The following is a 22035-nucleotide window of genomic DNA, read 5'->3' on the forward strand; positions in this document are numbered from 1 at the left end:
CCCAAAGTGCTGGGATGACAGGCATGAGCCACTGCTCCCAGACTATATGTAGAAATTTAAGAATGATATGAATTATTTCACGCAGCAAAATGCTGCTCTGCATATACCTGCATCTCTTGAGAATTCCACGCTGCTTAGTACCTCCAGAGCCATGAATGGGAAAAGGAAGGAAAGCTAAAAACTAAACCCTTGGTTCTACTGAAAATTCAGTTTTTATGTTTGATTCATAAAATCAGTTTTTAGGTTCTACTTGCTATACAAGAGTCCACTGGGTGGACACCATTTGAGAGGAAAACTTGGGTAACCTAATTTATTTGTCTTCCCATTAATTAGGGACGTCCACTATTCACAGTCCAGTCCCATCGGCCGGATGAGGTGGCTCATGCCTGTAATCCCAGCACTTGGGGAGACTGATAGGGGTGGTTCATGAGGTCAGGAGTTCGAGACAAGCCTGGCTGTCATGGTGAAATCCTGTCTTTACTAAAAATTGGCCAGGCATGGTGGCACACACCTGTAATCCCAGCTACTCAGGAGGCTAAGGTAGGAGATTGGCTTAAACCTGGGAGGCGGAGGTTGCAGTGAGCCAAGATTGCACCATTGCACTCTAGCCTCGACAACAGAACAAGATTTCCTCTCAAAAAGAAAAAACAAACAAACACCAAGCCCGGTCCCAGTCCCCTGGTCCCTCTCCAACCCAGCCCTCCTAAGCAGCACCTGCCTGCACAGTCAGCAAACCCATAAACCTCATAGGCATTCCTTGAGGGCAATCAAGTGCAGTCACCCTTTGTTTCAAGGTGAAGCAACAAAAAAATCTGGATGGGCGGGGTGGCTCATGCCTGTAATCCCAGCACTTTGGGAGGCCAAGGCGGGTAGATCACGAGGTCAGGAGTTCCGGACCAGCCTGGACAACATGATGAAACCTCATCTCTGCTAAAATATAAAAATTAGCTGGGTATGGTGGTCCACGCCTGTAATCCCAGCTACTCGGGAGACTGAGGCAGGAGAATCACTTGAACCAGGGAAGCGGAGGTTGCAGTGAGATCACTCCAGTCTGGGCCACAGAGCAAGATTCTATCTTAAAAAAAAAAAAAAAGAAAGAAAAAGAAAAAAACAGTGGATAAAGGTCGCTGGGGCCTGAAGGGCATCCCTTAGCCATCACTGCAGATGTTTATGATTGTATATGTAGCCCTGAGGATTCTGAGTACCCCCAGTTATTTCTGGCATAGATTTGTGATTATTTTCTCTTAAGTTCAGCTGGGCTTTAGATCAGAGAACCTCACCCCACTACCCCCATCAACAAAAGTTTAAACTGATTTGTTTAACTGAATCCACAACTTCCTTTTGTCTGATCAGATGAGAGATTGGAGAAACGTTAGAAATGGGTGAAAGGTGATAAAACAGGCAGATTTAAATGGCTCCCACCATTTAACAGGCAGATTGTAATGGCTCCCACCTTTCATCACATGACTTCGGGAGGCCAAAGCAGGAGGATCACTTGAGCCCAGGAGTTTAAGATCATCCTGGAAAACAGAAAAAGACTCCCATCTGTAAGAAAAAAAAGGCGGGTGTGGTGGCTCCCACCTGTAATACCAGCACTTTGGGAGGCCGAAGCAGGTGGATCACGAGGTTAGGAGTTCGAGACCAGCCTGACCAACATAGTGAAACCCTGCCTCTACTAAAAATATAAACATTAGCTGGGCATGGTGGTGCGCACCTGTAATCCCAGCTACTCAGGAGGCTGACTGAGGCAGGAGAACCGCTTAAACCCAGGAGGTAGAGGAGGTTGCAGTAAGCCAAGATGTGCCATTGCACTCTAGCCCAGGGAACAAAACGAGACTCTGTCTCAAAAAAAAAAGAAAAAAGAAAGAAATCTTAAAAAGTGGATTTTAGACCAAGCACAGTGACTCATGCCTGTAATCTCAGCACTTTGGGAAGCTGAGGCAGGCAGATCACTTGACGTATGGAGTTCGAGACCAGCCTGGCTAACGTGGCAAACCGCCTCTCGACTAAAAATACACAAATTGGCCAGGCCTGCTGGCAGTCCCCTATAATCCCAGCTACTTGGAAGCTGAGGTGGGAGAATTCCTGAAACCCAGTAGGCAGAGGTTGCAGTGAGCCGAGATCACGCCATTGCACTCCAGCCTGGGTGACAGAGCAAAAGTCGATCTCCAAAAAAAAAAAATAATGGGGGGTGAATATTTAGTTAGTTGTCCTCTAGTCTTGAAGCTGAATAGCAAGGGATTTTAAATGTTCTCACCATAAAGAAATGATAAATATTTGAGGTGATAGATATGCTAATTAGGCTGATTTGATCATTCCACAATGCATTATACATGTATGGAAACATCACACTGTACCCCATAAGTATATATAATTCTCACTTGTTAATTAAAAACAAAACAGAAAGACTTAGTTTAGGTTCTGTTTCACTCAGAGATGAAAACGGCACTTCCTTTACGGGTCAGGGCTTAGTCATAGCACTACATTTTTTTCTTAAGTATGGGAATACCTTCAGCCATGTCTTCCACCCATACTGAGCAATCTTTTTTTTGAGACCTGGTCTGGCTCTGTTGCCCAGGCTACAACAGAGTCAGTGGTGCAATCTCAGCTCACTTCAGCCTCAACCTCCCAGGCTCAAGCGATCCTCCCACCTCAGCCTCCCAAGTAACTGAGACTCAGCTAATATTTGTATTTTTAGTATTTTTAGTAAAGACTGGGTTTCACCATGTTTCCCAGGCTGGTCTCAAACTCATGACCTCAAGAGATTGCTTGTGTTGGACTCCCAAACTGGTGGGATTACAGGCATGAGCCACCACACCTGGCTCCCTAGTGAGCATTCTAAACAAAAAGCTTTTTTCTAGTTTTAAAACATAAAAGCAGAAAGTAAATAATAAGCTTGCTTTAGAAAACAGAATATGTAACCCATGCCATGCAGCGTGCAGCTAAGCACTCTGCTCCTGTGTTCCTCAGAAAGACCCTCCAAAGGCAGGGAGGCAGCATCACCCCCACCACCTCCATTACACACGTGAGAACAACTCAGAGCAGCTCACTCACCTGCTTCAGGTCTCACAGCCAGTTAGGGCTTGGCCTGCACTTCAGATCAGGTCTGCTAATTTCAGAATTCCTTGTACTTATCATACTCTCTTTTCAAGGTCAGCTTTTTTTTTCTTCCTGCAGTCACATCTGGCTCTGTTACCCAGGCTGGAGTGCAGTGCCATTATAGCTCACTGTGCCTTCAAACTTGCCACCTGAAATAATCCTCCTTCCTCAGCCTAAAACTCCAGGCATGCACCACCACACCCAGCTAATTTTTTTAATTTTGTGTAGAAATGGGGTCTCGCTGTGTTGTCCAGACTGGTCTCGACCATTCCTGGGCTCAAGCAGTCTCCACAACACAGCCTCCCAAAGTGCTGAGATTACAGGTGTGACCCTCTGTACCCGGCCCTACCTCAACTCTTGGCCCATTCCAATTGTTTTTAATTGTTAATTCAGATACAATGTTTAAGCCTATTTATTAAAAACAGCCCTGTCTGATATATACTGCTTTAAACAAAAGGAAACAATTTTTCTACACGGTAACATTTTAAGCTGATTTCAATATAAATTAACAAGGAATTTAAACAGATATAAACATTTTTTTCACAGAGAACTCATAACATTAGTTCATATCTCATAAAATCAAGAAATGACTAGGAAAATTAATAAAATTAACTTTAAAAACTGATGAAATTTTCCTAAGGTGGAGAGTCTCATAAGACATAAAACAAACTTAAATGCAATTGAATGAATTTTAAAAGTGAAATTTTAGGGCCATCTGAAACTACCCTTAATCCATAAAGTTCTTTGGCAAAGACATCTCTGTGTTGAAAAAGAAACCTTACTAAACGTACTAAAAGATGTCTTTTAATAAGAAATCTTATTTTAAAAGAGTGCAAAGGTTCAAAACCACTGTCAGCTGATGTTTATGTCAATTTTTGGACCTGTACATGACTTGCTGCACCTTGGCTCAACCAGTGGTTTCACCTAGCCCAAATGGTTGACCTTTATTTGAAAAGTACACAATCATCTACCGAAGCTGTTGATTCAGAGATGACTCATTGATGACCACTGCTCATAGACACTGCTCGATACAGATGGACACCTGCTTCATGATTAACCTCTGTCACCATCTCAGTTGATGTGAAGACTGAGACAATGATTAATGAGTAAAGAATTTGTTTTTTCCTTTGCTACTTACAGTGTCTGCACCAAGAGCAAATGCTATGGCAACCAGAATATAGAGAAACAATGGAAGGATATTGCTGAGTTATGACAGTAGCATTTTGCAGGAAGTACTGAAGCTATGGGAAAAGGAGTATGAAACAGAAATTAAGTTTTAGAAAGCAAAAGAATCAAAGATGAAGGAGAAGGAGGCCAGGCCCAGTGGCTCACACCTGTAATCTCAGCACTTTGGGAGGCTGAGGTAGGCAGATCACCTGAGGTCAGGAGTTTGAGACCAGCCTGACCAATGTGGTCAAGCACTGTCTTTACTCAAAATACAAAATACACCAGGAGTGGTGGTGCATTTCTGCAATCCCAGCTACTTAGGAGGCTGAAGCAAGAGAAACCCTTGAATCTGGGAGGTGGAGGTTGCAGTGAGCTGAAATCACACCACTGCACTCCAGCCTGGGCAAGAAGAATGAAACTCTGCCTTAAAAAAAAAAAAGGAAAATGCCAAAAAAAGAAAAAAAAACAAAAACACTTGACCTTTAGGAGAAATAAAACTTTCCAAACATTAAACAAAATCAGAAAAGTTGCTAGATAACAAAGTAACAGTAATGAAATCTACAATCCAAAGAGTTTGAGGCCATCAACTAAAATTAATGAGTTTCCAATCATATTTTGAGCAGCTGTGATTTGCTTAACCAAATCTCATGAATCATCACCATCATCTTCTAGAAGCATCTACTAAATGTCCATTTAGCATGCCTGTTTAGGTCCTATTTGGTGTCTATGTGCATTTGCAATGATTTCACATTCTTAGTTTTTACCTCGTGCATCACTTTGTGACACATTTAGCGCATAATAGTTTGCTGGTTTTGTTAGACTGACAAAGATCATCAGGTATAGGAATATAGAAGAGGAAAACTTTATCAGAAATTGTCCAAAACATGCTGCTTAGTAGTTGTTCAAATGAACACAACTTGACAACATATATTAAGACATAGATTATCCAGATGACATCAAGGAAAGGGGCCACTGAGTTTAACTTTCTCCCTGTAAAGGGAATGGTCAGCTTTCCTCTCATCTCTGGGGGTCATCATGGAAGAGGAGGGAATGTAAAAGCTTTTCTAGTAATGGGTGAAAGAAACAGCTCAGTGTTTTGGGGAAGAAGACGGCTCCAAGCAGGGTCTCAGCCAACTTAATAACACCCTGTGGGCTGGGCACAATGGCTCACACCTTGAATCCTAGCACTTTGGGAGCCCACGGCATGAGAATCACTTGAGGCCAGATGTTCAAAACTATCCTGGGCAAAATAGTGAGACTCCTGTCCCTACAAAATAATTAAAAATTAGCCAGGCGTGCTGGAGTGCACTTGAAGTCCCAGCTACTCGGAGGCTGAGGCAGGGGGATCACTTGAGTCCAGGAGGAGGTCGAGGCTGCGTTGAGTCATGTTCACACCACTGCACTCCAGCCCGGGAGACAGAGCAACATCCTGTTTGTTAATAAATAACATCCCGTATGTGTGCACTTGAGATAAATAGAAACCATGGGTTGAAGTACAGGAAGGTGTAAGGGAAAGTGATGGTGAAGTTGTGGAGAGCCTTGAATAGAAATGGTATTAAGGTGATTGTGGAAACCTACATAGGGGAGACATACAGTCTCCTACATGGTGGAACCTACATGAGATTCACCACATTCCTGTTAAATATCTAAAAAAAGAACAATGGAGCAGAATATGACTAACCCATCAGTCAGTTCACTTCTGTGACTATTTCCCCAGCTCCTCTGTCCCCTCTCTGTCACCATTAACTATATAGCCCAATTAAAACTCACACCAGTCATCCACAGGCATTCTTTTCATAGAAAATTGCAGTTCTCTGGATTAGAATATTCCAGAATGGGATGCTCTTCTTCTCTGCTGCCATTCTTATTTTCTAGGCATGGAAATCCCAGCGGGAAAAGAGAATTTGAACATAGGAATTAGCATGGTTGGAACTCTGTTAAACTAGCCCAATACACTTTGAAGTTAGAAAATGTGAACAGCAAGAAATAGCAAGCAAAGCCAATGCAATCCTATATCCATCGAGTGCATTCAATTTAAGCCAGATGACTTAATAGTAGTCTTGCCTCCCTCCTCTAATTGACTGTACGACCACTCAGGGCAAGTCACCTTGATGACTTTTACCTGAGGGCCTGTAGACAGAGCATAGAACAGCATGCACGTAATTGTAGAGATATTAACAAATTGGTCATGTCTGTGAATCCACGGAACTCTCACTAATGGCTTAAGAAGACATCCTAAAATCACGGTGCGAAGACTGAAGAAGGAGCTCACAGAGGGCTGCAGTGCTCAACCCCACAATGGAGTTTCCCGGATAAGAACAAGGTTGATTGGACCATGTCTGCAAAGACAGAGATGAAGTTGCTAAGGTCCAGAAAGGTGCCCATGAGTGGTTAGTTCATCTATGGCAAAATCCCAGCAAGAACTGGGAAGAAAGGGAATGCGGTCTCCAGCCGAGCTGATGTCTAGTAATTGGTCTCTAAGAAGCAACAATTACTTTTCAGGTGTCCTAGCAATGAAGTCCTAAATGCATGCTGTACTCTAAAAATTTCCCAACTATTTGTTATCTGCAAATCCATTACTTGCAAATAGCCTCTTGCTTTTGGCCCTAAAATACAGAAATTCACCTCCTTCCTGTTAAGTATCTAAAAAAGAACAATGGAGAATATGACTAACCCATCAGTCAGTTCACTTCTGTGACTATTTCCCTAGACCCTTTGTCCCCTCTCAGTCAGCACTATCTATACAGTCCAATTAAACCTCGCACTGGTCGTCCACAGGGATTCTTTTCATAGAAAAATGCAATTCTCTCCAAGATTCTCAGCATTACCTAATGGTCTGCATAGAATCAGTGTGATGGTCTCTGGCTAGTTCCCGGGGGACAAATTGATCACCATGGCAATAATCAGAGGGGCAAGGTAAAATTCACAGAGCCGTGGAGGAAGCAGATCTGATTATCTCAGAAGGGCTACCTCCTTGGAGTAGGCTGCTGCTGCTGATTACGCTGCTCCTACACACACGCGGAGAGCCCGTGCCAAAACGTGGAATGAGGCATATGGTTAGAAACTGAGTGAGAAAAGCATGCCAACTGCTGATGCGCCCAGCTGGCTGCCTCTGCTCCGGTGGTCTGAGTGAGCACTCTGCAAATAAGACCTGCTCAGACCCAGGAAACAGTCCAGACAGATAACTGAAGAAATGCAGCTGGGTTGAAATCAGTGTGTCACTAGCAACAGTCTGAGAAAAATCCAGGAAGCATGATCTATGAAAATGATGAAAAGAAAGCAATAGAAACCGAAACACTACTATCATTACGAATTGTTAGATTTTACAGTACTTTTGCAGAGACTGTATTAAAGGGCAAACTCTTGATTTTAAATATTTGTTGTGCTGTATCGACTCAAAGTAAATTGATGACTTTTGTTTGAGACATCCTCTGAAAAGATGAAAATAGAAACAGGGCTGGGCACGGTCGCTCACACTTTGGGAGGCCAAGGTGGGTGGATCACTTGAGGTCAAGGGTTCAAGACCAGCCTGGCCAAAATGATGAAACCCAATCTCTACTAAAAAAACAAAAATTAGCTGCGCAATGTGGCATATGCCTGTAGTCCCAGCTACTGGACAGGCCGAGGAAGGAGAATCATTTTAACCCAGGAGGCAGAAGTTACAGGGAGCCAAGATCGTGCCACTGCACTCCAGCCTGAGCAACAGAGTAAGACTCTGTCTCTAAAAAAGAAAAAAGTAAATATCAAGGGGAGGCCAGGCGCGGTGGCTCACGCCTATAATCCCAGCACTTTGGGAGGTTGAGGCGGGTAAATCACGAGATCAAGAGATCGAGACCATCCTGGTCAACATGGTGAAACCCCCGTCTCTACTAAAACTACAAAAATTAGCTGGGCATGGTGACGCGCGCTTGTAATCCCAGCTACTCAGGGGGCTGAGGCAGGAGAATTGCTTGAACCCAGGAGGTGGAGGTTGCGGTGAGCCGAGATTGCGCCATTGCACTCCAGCCTGGGTAACAAGAGCGAAACTCTGTCTCAAAAAAAAAATATATATATATATATCTATATATCAAGGGGAAAATGTACAAGATAAAACATACCTCTATAGTACAATTTTTATAATACAACATAAATGCCCAGTTGTCAAAAAAAAAAAAAAGACCAAAATTCTAGTTTCTTACCGTTGTGTGAAATTGGTATGTTCTCACTGTACAAAGCTGGGATAAAATTGCTCCAGGCAGAAGTTAAGGTTTGCATTCCCATTATTACCTATTGTAAGGCTCAGACACTATTCGTTATTACTTTGTGTATTCAAAGACCTTCAAAGTTTGCATTCACAACTATTACTTTCCTTTGTTGAGAATAAACTAGGAACAGTTCTCTACAGATGATCAAGGAAGAGACATATTTCCTAAGCCCTCAATGAAACTTCCCACCTTTGTAAGGTCAGAGGTTGACATATAGCCCTATATGTCAGAAAGACTTGGACTAACAGATCACTTCTCAGGGGGGCTCAACGCAGTCAGCTCTGGGTAGAGAGATGGTCCCTTACAGGCCTTTAATGAGCCTGCTGCAAATCCGCACTGAACCCAAGCTCGGACTGATTTCACAATTAGAAGATGGGACTGTCTGTTCTCTTCCTCTTCTGTCACATTTTTGTTCTGTGTGTTAATAGGTCCTTCAAACTCTTTTTAACTAACCCCTTAAATAGACTGCAATTAAAAAATGTCAATGATGCAGTGCCATATAGGATAAATCATAGTTCATATCTGTGAAAATGAGACTCATTTTTTTTTCTTTTGCAGAAAACCACTATCTTGGGTTAAATTAATTTTCGTTAAAATACATGGATTTGACTTGGTGTTTTGTAGAAATTTTCTTTATCTTAAACTTAAAACAAATAGCAGCCTCTTCTCTGCCGTGATAGTAGTATAGATTTGACCTATTTATTTCATCTGAGTCTCAGTCCACTCAATCATTGGTAAAACTGAGATCTGTGTGTCCATCCCATAGGTTCACATGGATTATATACTCCACATGTAATAGTCTCTCAAAAAATATTAGTTACTTACCTCTCCTTTCCCTCCCATTCACAACCAATCTTTTTATCAAGACTTTGTGTTAAATACTCTTGAATAACAAAATTCTATTTTAGTTCTATTTGCTATTTCAAATATAAATAAAAATAATAATGTTTAAGCTCTTGGACCTGGCCAGGTGAAGTGGTTCACGCCTGTAATCTCAGCACTTTGGAAGGCCAAGGCAGGAGGATTCCTTGAACCCAGGCATTTGAAATCAACTTAGGTCACATAGTGAGACCTCCTCTCTACAAGAAAAAAGAAAAAAATTAACCAGCTGGGCACCGCAGCTCATGACTGTAACCCCAGCACTTTAGGAGGCTAGAGTGGGCAGATCACTTGAGATCAGGAGTTTGAGACTCGCCTGGGCAACACGGTGAAACCCTGTCTCTACTAAAAGTACAGAAGTTAGCCAGGCATGCTGGTGTGCACCTGTAGTCCCAGCGACTTGGAATGCTGAGGCAGGAGAATCACTTGAATCCAGGAGGTGGAGATTGCAGTAAGCCAAGATTGTGCCACTGGACTCCAGCCTGGGCAACAGAGCAAGACTCTGTCTCAAACAAAAAAATTAGCCAGGGGTGGTGGCACAAGTCTGTAGTGCCAGCTACTCAGGAGGCTGAGGTGGAAGAATTGCCTGAGCCAAAGAAGTTGAAGGTGCAGCGAGCCAAGAATGTACCACTGTACTCCAGCCTGAGACAGAGCAAGGCCCAAAAGAATAGAAAGAAACTCTTGGACCCATGCTTTAGCGAATCCTTTCGAAAAGGATTAGAGAGACTGAGACAGAATACATACCTCCCTGAAGATAATTTTTTCTTCCAAATCAATTCATTGTTCTTTTTCACTTCAAATCTTCGAATTTGTTCTCGTCCTCAAATCAGGGTGTGCAGGGAAGGTCTAAAGCGAGGTGCCACCACAAGCAAGAGCAGCAGGCAGCCAATGAAGCATTTCACTAGAAAAGCCGAGTTGTTACTTGTCAGGGCAGTATGGGCGTAACCTTTGGTTTGAGGCGCACCTGGGTTCAATCCACCTCTACCATATTCAGCTGCGTGATCCCCGGCAAGGTGTTCAAACTTGCTGAGTCAGTTTTGTTAATTGCACCACAGGTTACACTCTCCTGTCTCTTAGCACTGTCAAAGACCCAGGGGGCTTTTCAGTGATGCTAATGAAAGAATCTCCAGGACTGCCCGCTTACATGGGTCTCTTCCAAGGCCCTGTACCTCATCCTGTATTTGTCTTTTTTTTTTCTTTTTGTTTTTTTAGGGGGTTGGAGGATATTTGGGTTTTTTGTGTGTGTTTTTTGTTTGTTTGTTTTTCTTTGAGACAGGGTCTCACTCTACTGACCAGGTTGGAGTGCAGTTATGTGGTCACGGCTCACTGCAGCCCAGATCCTTCCACATCAGCCTCCCAAGTAGGTAGGATAACAGGCACATGCCACCATGCTCAGCTAATTTTTTATTTTCTTTTTTTTTTTTTTTATAAAGACAGGGTTTCACCACATTGCCCAGGCTGGCCTCAAACTCCTAGGCTCAAGCAATCCACCTATGCGGAGTTCCCAAAGTGCTGGGATTATAGGTGTGAGTTGCCACACCTGGGCTTTATTCATTTTCTTAAACCAAGCTTCCCAACTTATACAAACTTCAGGCCCTACAAATCTCAGATGTACCCTTGTAGGATGATTAAAAAGGATAATAAATACAAGGTAACTGGCCCATAGTCATTGTCCAATAAGTGATATTATTGTCACCAGATTCACAGGCTGTATGTTTGGATCTGTCTTTGGGTAAATGTAGAGAAGGCGACCACATCATGGCATTGCTTACAGGTTATACAAGATTTAATCTATCCTATAATACGCCACACCTGAGCCTGCTGAGATGCCTGGCCCAATCTCTAGCAACACTTGTGGTTTAAGCCTTAATGATAGGCATGTAACCTCATTTAGGTGCATTAGGAAACTAGGCTGCAAATGAACAGATCACAGGATGTGTGAACTTAAATGTGGAGGAAGAATTGTAAAAGTAAAGAGCGGGGCAGGGAAGTGCTTCATGCCTGTAATCTCAGTATTTTGGGAGACCAAGGTGTGAGAAGCACTTGAGCCCAGGTGTTCAAGACCAGCCTGGACAACATAGTGAGATTCCCATCTCTAAAAAAAAATTAAAAACTAGCCTCTGTCGTGGTATGCACTGTGTTCCCAGCTACAAGGGAGGCTGTGAAGGGAGGATCCGTTGAGCGCAGGTGTTCAAGGCTGCAGTGAGCTAGGATCATGCTGCTGTACTCCAGCCTGGGTGAGAGAGAGAGAGAGAGTCTGTCTCAAAACACATATACACAATAGCATTTGCAAGGGTTTGGGGGAGCCTTATCATGGAGGGCAGTGGGGGGACAGGGAGACGAGAGAGCAAGAGCCAAGTGTGAAGCACTGCGTGGCTCACTGTGGCTGTTTGTCCACACACATTCTACCATCCAACTGCATCAGAACTCAAAAGCAGCCAATTCTCCTATAGCTTTGAAGTTTGAAAAACTTATATTTGTCTTATTTGAGTTCCTTTCTTAGAAACTGACCAGGCCTCCCAGATGGTATCAGGAAACGGACGCTTTCCACATCACTGCACCCAGACAATGAGATGCACCTGCTGCCTGTTGGCCAGCTCATCTTCCTTACCCATCCTGTTTTCTTTCCCCGCTGTATAAGCCCCTGCCTTTAGTTAGAGGAGGTGGGGATTGGAGAGGGTCTTGAGGTTTCATCTCTCACGTCTCTCCAACTGATATTACCTGTAATAAAGCCTTTCTTCCCTGGCAATTCTCCTTATCTCAGCAATTGGCTTTCTGCGTGGTGAGCATCCAGCCACAGAACCAACTAAGGAACCTCACTGAAAACACAGACTCCCCAAGCCAACCACGGCCCGCCGAATCAGGACCTCGGAGGTGGAGTTCAGGATTCTGCTTCTTAAGCTCCCCAGCAACTGATTTTGAATTCCATTTAGTTTAAGAGCCCCTGCTTATGAATTGAACCTGAAAGAAAGAACCGATCAAATAGTTTTCAGGATTCCATGTATATTCCAGTTGGTTCAGAAAAAGTCCAGTTTTTTTTTTTTTTTTTTTTTGAGACAGGGTCTCACTTTGTCACCCAGCCTGGAGTGCAGTGGTATGATCTTGGCTCACTACAGCCTCGACCTGCTGGGACTACAGATGCATGCCACCATGCCTGGCTAATTTTTTTTGTGATTTTGGAGAGATGTGTTTTTTGTGATTTTTGTCGAGATGTCATGTTTCCCAGGCTGGTATCATGCTCCTGAGTGGGAGATGATCTCAGTGAGGCCTCAGATGATCAGGCCTCCCAAACTGGTAAGATCACAGAAGTGGGCCACTGTGCATGGCCAGAAGTCCAATTTTCTACTCGCAATTCAACCCTTACCGTCCATTCCACAGTAAGGGGCAAGTGTCTGGCTTGTAATTTATATTTTCCTCCCTCCCTCCCTGCCTTCCTTCCTTCTTTTCCTTTCCTCTTTAAGCTCTCTTGGACTTGATCTTTTCACATTTGTCTTTTTCTTTCTTTCTCTCTTTTTTTCTCTTTCTTTCTTTCTTTCTTTCTTTCATTCTTTCGTGAGACAGAGTCTTGCTGTGTCATCTAGGCTGGAAGGAAGTGGTTCAATCTCGGCTTACTGCAAGCTCTACCTCCCGGGTTCAAGGGATTCTCCTGCCTCACCTTCCTGAGTAACTAGGATTACAGGTGTGTGCCACCACACCCAGCAAATTTTTGTATTTGTGGAAGAGACAGGGTTTCACCACATTGGCCAGGCTGCTCTTGAACTCCTGGCCTCAAGTGATCCACCCATCTTGGCCTCCCAAACTGCTGGGATTACAGGCATGAGCCACCACGCCCAGCCACATTTTCTTTCTTGATAGGTCTACTATAATTGTAGCTGAAGAGCATGCTATTCAGACATATGTCACAATTGCAGCAAGATCAGGCATATGAGATGGTCTAATGTTAGCTGAATGTGTATCTATTGCACAGAGAGATACTACCCTCCTGAAGAAAGTAGATTACAATCATAGAGCCTGAAGCAAGGTCTCTAGTGAGATGACAAGATCTGCTTTCTGGGGATGTCCTGTTCAACCCTGTTATCAGTAGCTTGGATGGAGACCCAGGACACGTGCTCACCTGACCTAGGAAGACGCAGACCCAGGACTATGCAGATGATACAGATCTAGAAGGAATAAATGCTCAGAAATGGATCATGATCAAGCTACAAAGTAACCCTCACAGGCTGGAACAAGAACCAAAAACGGTATCATGGAATAGACAGAAGCATGAATGAAAGAAAAAGCATCAGGATAGTTTTTGCTTGCTTGTTCATTTTTGAGATGGAGTCTCATTCTGTCACCCAGACTGGAATGTAGTGACATGATCTCGGCTCGCTGCAACCTCCACCTCCTGGATTAAAGTGATCCTCCCACTTCAGCCTCCTGAGTAGGTGGGATTACAGGCTCGCACCACCACATCCAGCTAATTTTTTTTAAAATTTTATTTTTAGTAGAGACGGGGTTTCACCACATTGGCCAGGCTGACCTTGAACTCCTGACCTCAAGTGATCTGCCCACCTTGATCTCCCAAAGTGCTGGGATTACAGGCATGAACCACTGTGTCCAGCCGAGGATGCTTTTTTAAATGTCATGGCAAAAAGTTTGGTTTGAGCCTGTTACTGAAACTCATATATGTGTGCTTTTTCAGTTCTTGAAAGGAAATAATCCTACTCTATTCTATGCTGGTCAAACTACTGTTTTGTTTTTAACAGATTCACCTCTGAGCATGGCATTTTAATAGGATACATCCTCAAATTACCATGGAGCCAAACGCAGATTTCAAGGAAAATGAGGAATTCATAAACTACTAAGTTTAGCTTGGGGGTACAGAACAGGAACGTATCTTTCTTCAAATAATAGATTGTCCAAAGACTTACTCAGTTGATGCTAAGTAAGATCATGAGTGTATGAAAGTTGTAAGAAGGCATATCATGTTAAATGTTAGAAAAGACAATGCAACAGTTAAATAGCTCCAGAAATGCAATAGAGAATTCAGAATGGAAGTGAGCTCCCCATGGTGGAAGTAATCAAGCACAGACTGAATGATGACTCAGCCAGAATTGTTACCCAATGGATTCTTTCTGGAGAATGTTTGGGAAAGGGAGTGGATAAATCCGAGATGCTTTCAGCACCATACAAAGGTTTCTATTTGTTTTTATCCTAGCTAGCTCAGGTTTCTGGCAGCAAATGGAAACAGGAGAGTGAGCAGAAAGCAATGGAGGCCAGGCACGGTGGCTCAGGCCTGTAATCCCAATACTTGGGGATGATGTGGCCATTGGACCACTTGAGGTTGGGAGTTTGAGACCAGACTGGCCAACATGGCAAACAAAACCTCATCTCTACTAAAAATATTAAAATCAGCTGGGTGTCATCGTACATGCCTGTAATCCCAGCTACTCGGGAGGCTGAGGCAGGAGAATTACTTGATCCGGGGAGGCAGAGGTTGCAGTGAGCCAAGGTCTCACCGCTGCACTCCAGCCTGGGCAACAGAATGAGTCTTTCTCAAAAAAAAAAAAAAATTTTTTTTCGAGGGAAAAGCAGTGAGGAGTAGAAAGAAAAACTGAAAGGGGAAATCCAGACGTTCCAATCAATATGGATGGAGCATGTACTAAGTGCCAGATGCTGCTGTAGACGCTGGAGATATAGCAGGGGAGAAGAAAATCAAGCCAAATCTCCCCCACCTTCACAGAGCTTACATTCTATAAGGAGAGCATTGTGAGAGGCAGTTGGATACTTTTCTCCTGCTGAGAGAACACAGAATAAAGTAAAAGAAAATGTGGGGAGGGAAAGGAAAGGCTAATTGTGCCAAGAAGGACTTATTAGAATGGATATGTTTCAGCCTAGATAAATCTCAAGATTGCTTGTTCGTGAAATCTATTCCACATCAAGATTTGACTGGCTTCTCCAAAGCTTTGCAGTCTATTCATTCAGAGAGGGCAGCACCTTTCTGCCCCACCCTCATTGTAAACAGCCCCCAAATGACCATCTGACTCCATCAATATTGACTGCTTTCCAGGGGTCACCACTTACCAGATGTTCCATCCATCACCGCAAACAAGTCCCCCTTGACATATCGATTATTTCATTTTTCTTGTCTTTTAGGCAGAACCTCCTAATTAATGTATCTATCGTTGGTTCTGTCAGTGTGTCCATCTTGGACATGCACAGGACCGTACTGTCTACCTGCATTACATATTCAGCTCCTGATTCTAGAGGCGGCTGTTTTCGATCTCTGCCTAAATGATCTTGACCCGTGGTCCTGTTTGCCTTGCTTCAGGAGATATGTAACTACCTAGCAAGTCCCAAGTCCAGGATTGCTTCAGTTTACATTTGTAGTTTTTAAAAGGAGGATGTCTCTTCATCACTTACAAGCATCTTTGATGGTGAATGGTTCCAGCTCTAAGTCTTAAATTATCAGACGAAACCTCCGACTTTCTCCCTGCTTTTATGTCTGGTTTCCACTAAACGCTGCTCACCTCCAGGAATAGAGCTGCTGGACTCGAGGTCAACTGTAAGGGGGTTAGAGTTAATAAGCTCAGCAAGTCACTGTACATTGATCTTTGCTTTCCTAGAGCGCTCATATTTCTCTCCCTGGAATTAGATGCTCAGCTGCCAGGGGACCTCTTTCCAGATACTCTCTGATTTGAACTAGCGGAAGGTTCCTCATCAGGCAGTTATGGAAGAATAACAGCACACATAGCTCATACAGTACTCAGCTCTTGGTGAAGGTTGGGGCGTTTTTGCCAACCAGTCAAACCAATACCTCAATCATCGAAGATTAATATCACTTGGCTTATGTCCTTGAAGGGGAAAAATAGCTGCTGTGATTCTCTCCTTCATAAAGGCTTCTATGCAGTAAGTGGCTGGGATTAAATTATACAATCACTTCATCTATCTGTCGGAAAGCCTGTCACCCTTATACCACATGTGCCAATTTTTCCCTTTAGCACAGGGGCTCAGTACTGCAGGACGCGGAAAAGGGAGCCTTACGATGCCGGGTAATATAATTCCAAATACCATCAAGCCCATAAAATGTGGAGTAAGTGATAAATAATTTATATTTATCAGAATGACTGAATCTTATTACAAGTTCAGCAATACGATATCCTCCCTCACAGCACAGACCTGGATGGAGAAAGGGATCAGAATTTCAAAGGTTTGCCGGGGTCAGATTCAGTTCCTGTTTAAAGACCTATGAACCTGACATGAACCTGGTGGGCTTTGCTCAGCAGTCCTTAGAAAAAAATGGTGTTCATCTTATAACAAGGGAGTCAGCATGTGACGAAGGAAATCGAATACAACAGGACAATCAGCACATGAAAAACAATCTAATACAACAGGATAATTTGGTAAATGTGATAAAATATGACAGTAAGTAGCAAGGTTGAAATGCCATCCATGTTTCTATTATTTTCTCCATTCCAAATCTACCAGGATAAAGCAGAGCAATACATTCCTTTCTTAATTCCTAATTTAGTTCTTCATTCAGTCATCCATTTGTTTGTTCTCTGTCTTAAACACCTAAAGTGTATAAAATACCGTATCAGGAACTGTGGAAGATGCAACAATGAATAGGTATGATTCCCACCTTCTAGTTGCTTCCATCCATATACAGCGTTCTGGACTAAACCCTGGGAAGCAGAATTTCAACTTTTTCTTTATTTATTTGTCGAGACAGAGTCTCACTCTGTTGCCCAGACTCAAGTGCAGTGGTCACTTCTCAGCTCACTGGGACCTCTGCCTCTGGGAATCAGGCAATCCTCCCACCTCAGCCTCCCAAGTAGCTGGGACTGCAGGCCACCACACCCAGCTATTTTTTTTTTTTTTTTTTTCTTTTTGGAGAGATGGGATTTTGCCATATTGTCCAATGTGGTCTCCAACTCCTGGGCTCAAGCGATCCTTCCACCTCTGCCTCTCAAAGTTCTGGGTTTATGGGAGAACTCCAATTTAAGAAAGAAAAAGTGAGCATTGATCATATGTCTACACTTCTAAATTATCTCTTTATCCTCCTTTATTTCTTTTTTCTTTTTAGACAAATCTTGATCTGTTGCCTCAGCATCCCAAGTTGCTGGGACTACAAGTATATGCTACCACGCCCGGCTAATTTTTGTATTTTTAGTAGAGATGAGTTTCACCATGTTGGCCAGGCTGGTCTAGAACTCCTGATCTCAGGTGATTTGCCCGCCTTGGCCTGCCAAAGTGCTGGGATTACAGGCATGAGCCACCAAGCCTGGCTACTTATTCTTCTTTATGCTTCCTTAATTTGATAGTGTCTGCCTGAATCAGAGCTGGTCCCACTTGAATAGGTTTTTCCTGGAGCCAGATTCCTTGTTTGAAATGCAAAAGTTCAAATACACTTTCATGTCTTAAATAGTGTAATCAGAGCAAATTCATGGCTCAAATGAGCGATTAAACTTTGCTTCATGTGGTTTTTTTTGTTTGTTTTTTTCCTTCATGACAAAAACAGAAACAACCAATGGTCAGTGGCAGAACTCTGAAAACTCCAAACCAAACTGCCTTTCTTTTTTCTTTTCTTTTTTTAGAGCTGGCATCTCACTCTGTCACCAGGCAGGAGTGCTGGAGTGCAGTGGCGTTGTCTCGGCTCACTGCAGCCTCTGCCTCCCAGGCTCACGCAATTCTTCTGCCTCAGCCTCCTGAGTAGTTGAGAATACAAGCGCACTTCACCACAACCAGCTAATTTTATTTGTATTTTTACTTCAGATGGGGTTTCACTATGTTGGCCAGACTGGTCTCGAACTCCTGACCTCGTGGTCTGCCCACGTCAGCCTCCCAAAGTGTAAGGATTACAAGCTTGAGCCACCGCGCCCAGCCTAGATTGCCTTTCTTTGGTGGGAAAAATCTCACATATGGGCACAGTGTAAGGTACACAGTTATTTTTGGCAAAGAGCTGATAATGGGCTCATTTAAAAACAGGATCCCCTTTTTGCTTTTTTTTTTTTTTTTTTTGAGACCAAGTTTTGCTCTTTTTGCCCAGGCTGGAGTGCAGTGGTGCCATCTGAGCTCACTGCATCCTCCCACTCCGGGTTCGAGTGATTCTCCTGCCTCAGCCTCTCGAGTAGCTGGGATTACAGGCGCATGCCACCACCACGCCCAGTTAATTTTGTATTTTTAGTAGAAACAGGGTTTCGCCATGTTGACCAGGCTGGTCTCGAACTCCTGACCTCAGGTGATCTGACCACCTAAGCCTCCCAAAGTGCTGGAATTAGAGTCATGAGCCACCACGCCTGGACCCTTTATGCCTTTTATATTGAAGGAAGAGCAATCCGCTTGGAAGAGTAGCGGCAGTTCAGCCCCGTAAGCACTCTCCTGGTATGTGGCTGTATTTTCTTTTAAGGTAGGCACCCTTTTTTAGGTCCAAAGAGTTTATTAAATGAATTAACATTAAAGTTATGAATATGCTTTTTGCAACATTTTGCGTCCCTTCCGCAAACTCCATTTGAAGGATGATCAAGGTGGGAGGACTGGGACACAGCTGAGGGCAATAGCCTCTAGCTGCAAAATTGCGGTGAAAGGGGACAGAGACATGGGTATGGCCCCCTTTCTTCCAGCTGTGACATCAGGGGCTTTAGGGCATAAGAAGGAAGTACTGCTTTCCCACTCACAATGACTTAGAAATTTAGCCCCTTCTCCAGGTTTTGTCTCTGTAGCCCTGCTTGGACAAAACCAGCATTTTTTTTTTTTTTTTTTTTTGAGGCGGAGTTTCGCTCTTGTTACCCAGGCTGGAGTGCAATGGCGCGATCTCGGCTCACTGCAACCTCCGCCTCCCGGGTTCAGGCAATTCTCCTGCCTCAGCCTCCTGAGTAGCTGGGATTACAGGCACATGCCACCATGCCCAGCTAATTTTTTGTATTTTTAGTAGAGACGGGGTTTCACCATGTTGACCAGGATGGTCTCGATCTCTTCACCTCGTGATCCACCCGCCTCGGCCTCCCAAAGCGCTGGGATTACAGGCTTGAGCCACTGCGCCTGGCCAAAACAGGCATGTTAAATTAGCAAGTGAATTAGCAAATTTCTCAAAATTACCCAAAGACACCAGCCTATTTTGTGCCTCTGAATCTGTTCTTGAATTGTTCACTCAGCCTGGAAAGGTCTTTGCTGCCCAAATCCTTTTCTCCTCTAGAACACAACCTTATTGTTCAAAACCAGCTCAATAACCATCTCAAGAATAATAATAATAATTATTATTATTATTATTATTATTTAAGACAGAATGTCATTCTGTTGCCTGGGCTTGAGTGCAGTGGCTGGATCACGGCTCACTGCAGCCTCAACTTTCTGGGCCCAAACAATCCTCCCACCTCAGCCCCCTGAGTAGCTGAGACCACAGGTGTATGCCACCACATCCAGCTTTTTAAAAAAATTTTTTTTGTAGAGAGGGGGTCTCACTATGTTTCCCAGGCTGGTCTCCAACTCCTGGACTCAAGCAATCCTCCTGCCTTGGTCCCTCAAAGTGCTTGGATTCCAGGGACTAGCCACTATGCCTGGTCTCCATAATGATCCTTTCCACCCCCAATTCTGCTCAGCAGAATTACCTCTACCCCACCTCCCACCCCATCTCCACTCCTACTGCTGCTATAACAAATCACCATAAACCCAGTGACTTCAGACAACACACACCTACCAATTCTAGAGGTCAGAAGTCCTAAAATCACAGTGTTGGCAGGACTGTGTTCCTTCTAAAAGTTTTTGAAGAAAATCTGTTTCTTTGCTTTTTCTACCTCTAGAGGTTTTCTGTATTCCTTGGACTGTGATCCCTTCCTCAAACCATTCTGATCTTGGTTCCCAAGTTACATCTCCCTCTCTACGGTGACTCTCCTGCCTCCCTTTTTCCCTTAGTAGAAACTTTCTGATGACATTGGACCCACACAGATAATCCAAGACAATCTCCCCATCTTGAGATCCACAGTTCATCTCAAAGTCCCTTCTGCTGTGTAAAGTCACATATTCCCAGGTTCTGAGGATTAGGACATGGACATCTCTGGGGAATCATTATTCTCTCTACCTGCTGTGAGCCCATCTTTCCGTTTACAAAGTCCATGTCAGCTGCATAACACTAAGGGACAGTTTGTTTACAGAAGTTACCCTTGAAGGCTATCATTGGCCGAGCATGGTGGCTCATTCCCGTAATCCTAGCACTTTGGGAAGCCGAGGTGGATGGATCACATGAGGTCTAGAGTTTGAGACCAGCCTAGCCAACAGAGTGAAACTTCATCTCTACTAAAAATACAAAAATTAGCCAGGTATGGTGACACTCATCTGTAATCCCAGCTACTCGGGAGGCTAAGGCAGGAGAATTGCTTGAACCTGGGAGGTGGAGGTTACAGGGAGCCAAGATTGTGTCATTGCACTTCAGTCAGGGTGATAGAGCGAGACTCTGGCTCAAAACAAACAACCAAAGACACTATTATCCCCCAGAGGGAGGTATCTTGGGTCTTCAACTTGTTTCTCCAGTGCCTAGAATGTTGCTTAAGACTTAGCAGATGTTCAATAAATTAAACTGAATGTTTGTGGAAAAGAAATTAAGAAAAAAAAGAGAGCAAGGACAATTTCACTGTAAGGCTATTATTTTACAAGCAAATAAAATCAATAGCCTTCCCCATCTAGATAGATGCCAAAGTACATGGCTGGGGGAAAAAACAATGGAATTCATCATTTTGGTATGTCTCATAGATAATCACAAAACAATAAAATCCAACCTGTCTAGATCAGGTGTCATCAAACTGCAGCCATGGCTGCTTGTTTTTGTAAAGAAAGTTTTATTGAAGGCCAAGCATGGTGGCACATTTTTGTAATCCCAGCACTTTGGGAGGCAGAGGCGGGTGGCTCACCTGAGGTCAGGAGTTCGAGACCAGCCTGACCAACATGGTGAAATCCTGTCTCTACTAATAATACAAAAATGAGCTGGGTGTGGTGGTGCATGCCTGTAATCCCAGCTACTCAAGAGGCTGAGGCAGAGGAATTGCTTGAACTCAGGAGGTGGAGGTTGCAGTGAGCCAATATTGTGCCATTGCAGTCCAGCCTGAGCAACAAGAGTAAAACTCCATGTCAAAAAAAAAAAGTTTTACTGACACGTGGTGAGGCCCATTTGTTAGCATCTGGCTGTGGCTGCTTTTGCACTATAATGGCAGAGTTGGGTAGTTTCAATGGAGACTCTAGGACCTGCGAGCCTGAAATATTTACTATCTGGCACTTTATATAAGATGTTGGTTGACTACTGGTCTAGATAATTAGAAAGTTTAAATAAGAATTTTTTTTTTCAGGTTAGATGGGTAACATGCCAATGTCATAACAAGGTTCAGAAGGTGGCATAGCTCACCTGCACGTAAACACCCAATGGTCATGCGCATGAACTAAAAAGGGATCATTAAATGAGAATTTTGGACCTATGCAGTGACTCATGCCTGTAATCGCAGCACTTTGGGAGGCCAAGGTGGGTGGGTCACTTGAGATCAGGAGTTTGAGACCAGCCCGGTCAACTTGACAAAATTCCGTCTCTATCAAAAATATGAAAGCTGGCCAGGAATGGTCGTGCATGCCTGTAATCCTAGCTACTCAGGAGGCCGAGGTGGGAGAATCACTTGAACCCAGG

At 43.7% G+C, this 22035-nt stretch overlaps 1 non-coding gene across 1 annotated transcript; it reads right to left on the reverse strand.

Moving 5' to 3' along the window:
- Nucleotides 1–21705: 21705 nt before the first annotated feature.
- Nucleotides 21706–21808, reverse strand: LOC118143529 (small nucleolar RNA U13). The gene has a single exon (XR_004727729.1). It is a non-coding gene; the product is annotated as a small nucleolar RNA U13 (small nucleolar RNA).
- Nucleotides 21809–22035: the final 227 nt, after the last annotated feature.

Source organism: Callithrix jacchus, chromosome 7 (genome assembly GCF_049354715.1).
Source record: "Callithrix jacchus isolate 240 chromosome 7, calJac240_pri, whole genome shotgun sequence".
Taxonomy (NCBI): Eukaryota; Metazoa; Chordata; class Mammalia; order Primates; family Cebidae; genus Callithrix; species Callithrix jacchus.